Source organism: Colobus angolensis, unplaced genomic scaffold (genome assembly GCF_000951035.1).
Source record: "Colobus angolensis palliatus isolate OR3802 unplaced genomic scaffold, Cang.pa_1.0 Scaffold116, whole genome shotgun sequence".
Lineage (NCBI taxonomy): Eukaryota > Metazoa > Chordata > Mammalia > Primates > Cercopithecidae > Colobus > Colobus angolensis.
Genome location: NW_012112697.1, coordinates 1,722,617 through 1,725,833, shown reverse-complemented (window position 1 = coordinate 1,725,833; position 3,217 = coordinate 1,722,617).

The following is a 3,217-nucleotide window of genomic DNA, read 5'->3' as shown; positions in this document are numbered from 1 at the left end:
GCCAGAACCCGGGAGGCGGAGCTTGCAGTGAGCTGAGATCCGGCCACTGCACTCCAGCCTGGGTAACAGAGCGAGACTCCGTCTCAAAAAAAAAAAGAATATAATGCAGGGTTGGGGGCAGTGGCTGGTGCCTGTAATCCCAGCACTGGAAGGCTGAGGCAGGAGGATCACCTGAGCCCAGGAGTAAGAGACCAGCCTGGACGACATAGTACGACCCATCTACAAAAAGTTTTAAAATTGCCTGGGTGTGGTGGGATGTGCCGTAGTCCTAGCTACTCAGAGGCTGAGGCAGAAGGACGCTGGAGCCCAGGAGCTCAGGGCTGTAGTGAGCTGTGACTGCGCCACTGCACTCCAGCCTGGGCAACAAAGCAAAATCCTGTCTCAAAAAACAAACAAAAAAAAGTATCATTTGGGTTTAAAAGACTTTCCCAGGGTCCAGTGAACTAGCACAATGCCACAGCCTTTGAAGTTGGTCACAGTTTGATGAACTGAAATGTTCATTGAGCATCTAAGAACATGGGAATCCCCAGGCCTTATTATTTTTTAATAGTTTGGCCCACATACGAACAAAACTAACTTCTGCCTTCCTAACAGGAATCTTCCATTCCTACTTACGAGGAAAATAGCCTGTAGCCTGTGAAGTCACTTAGGCACATTTTCTAAGGCCAAATTGCTGCCATCATGTAGAAGAGGGGGAGCCCAGTAGAGCTACCGACGAAGTCTTGCTCATACAAACAGCAGCTGACTTGACTGCAAAACCCAGGGCCCACCCCTAAAATAAAGCCTTACCTTTGTGTAGTCTGGCAGTCTGGAGATGAGACTTCTAAATGGCTTTTGCTGGTTTTGGAAACACTGAAAAAGTATTCTGGAAAAATTGTGATCCTGAGCCTGGATCTCATCTCCATAGCTGCAACATTATCTTCCCTTCCATTTCACCACAGCTTCAGAATGACTGCCTCATAGATTTCAGGCTGCTCCTGTGACACATCTTACAGAGGATGGTGTTTACTCCTGAATTATGGTTTTCTGTTTGAAAACATGAAATATGTGAGTTATAGACTGGGGATAAATGTGGAGAGGGTCCTGAAGTCAAGGAGAAGATTCTACCAAAACTAGAGCACTTTAATGCCAGAAGTAGGCCAGGTGTAGTGGCTCACACCTGTAATCCCAGCACTCTGGGAAGTCGAGGCGGGTGCATTACTTGAGGTCAGGAGTTCGAGACCAGCCTGGCCAACATGGTAAAACCCCATCTCTACTAAAAATACAAAAATTAGCTGGGCGTGGTGGCATGCACCTGTAATCCCAGCTACTTGAGAGGCTGAGGCAGGAGAATCGCTTGAACTGGGGATGCGGAAGTTGCAATGAGCCGAGTGCCACTGCATTCCAGCCTGGGCAACACAGCGAGACTCTATCTCAAAAAAAAAAAGAAAAAAAAAATGCCAGAAGCAGATGAAGGACAACCAGAGGTTTAAATGAAAACAAGCTGAAGCAATGCAAACTTTTTATATTAGATATTTGACTTTAAAATATCTCAATAAAGTGTTGGTTTTCTCAAAAAAAAAAAAATGAAAAAGAAAACAGGAAATAGCCCTCAACTTATGGAAAAGAATGAAATCTCCCATTCACTGGGAAGTTATGCAAAAGCATTTTCTTCTACCATTTTCCATTAAGCAAAATAAAACTTGAGAATGAGTTAGGATTGTTTGTCAGACTGTATAACACGCAAACAAAACCACTTTCATCTGCCCTGTCTGCGAAAATGGGGTGGATACAGGACTGTGGGAAGGCAGAGAAACATTTGATTTATATGGCCCACAAGAGAAAATGTTTACAACTTCCCTAAGCAAATGTATTGCAAATTATTACACGTAATACCTGTGCACATTCCTATGCCGTTCAACTCTTGGCATTACCGATTTTTGCCTGGTAACAGTGCAAAATTGAGATCTTTTTTTAAAAAAAAGTAAAGCCTGTTTTTTGGCCAGACACGGTGGCTCACACCTGTATTTGGGAGACCAAGGTGGGCAGATGACGAGGTCAGGAATTCAAGACCAGCCCGGCCACCATGAAGAAACACCATCTCTACTAAAAGTACAAAACTTAGCTGGGTGTGGTGGCGGGAGCCTGTAATCCCAGCTACTCGGGAGGCTGAGGCAGGAGAATTGCTTGAACCCGGGAGGCAGAGGTTGCAGTGAGTTGTGCCACTGCACTCCAGCCTGGTGAAAGAGCAAGACTCTGTCTCAAAAAACAAAAAGTAAAGTCTGTTTTTATTGGGGGAGTAAATAAGAATTGACTCAGTATAGACATGGAAGTGAGGAAAGAAATTATGTGAAAAGAAGGGAAGAAGGAACTGTGGAAGTCGTGTTTCTAGCGCCCAAATCAAGAGGAATCTTTTGCTAATCGTTGCTCTTTGGAGCCAATCTGTTCTTCGACACTAGATGGCGTCATTCACTCAGCTCATCTCATCTCCTGTCGAGAAAAATTGGATTCCCAGTTGCTCATAGATTTGGGAATCTCCCCCAATTACTTCCTGCCATTTCTGCTTTCAGCTGAAGCCACCCAGGCAAAATTGTGAAGGAATTTGAAGAGGCTATGGGTGCAAAAAGACTGGGTTAAGCCTCCACACCTCCACCCTTACGTCCTTTTACACACTGCTGCTGGGGGATGAATACAAGCAGATGGTTCGTGCTTCGATTTTCCCCACTGCTGTTACTACTCTTCTAATTTTTTTTTTTTTTTTTTTTTTTTTTTTTTAGACTGGGTCTTGCTCTGTTGTTCACACTGGAGTGCCGTGATGCGATCACAGCTCATTGCAGCCTCAACCTCCTGGGCTCAAGCGATCCTCCTGCCTCAGCCTCCTGAGTAGCTGAGACGGCAGGCACAAGCCACCACACCCAGGTAATTTTTTAACTTTTTTGTAGAGACAGGTTCTCACCTTGTTGCCCAGGCTGGTCTTAAACTTCTGGTATCAAGCAATCCTCCTGCCTCGGCCTCCCAAAGTGCTGGGATTACCGGCATGAGCCCCCGTGTCCAGCCTCCTAATTACTTTAAGGATCCTACTCAGTGGTGTGCTGGTAAACATGTAACAATCAGTTCTCCAAAAAAGGGATGAGGGGCATTGGTTTGTAAGCCTTTCCCAATTTGCCTGGTATAAATACTTCCACGGTGGCTGATTTCACAACGACCTGAGTTGGGAGGAGAGGCGCAGGAGCACAGT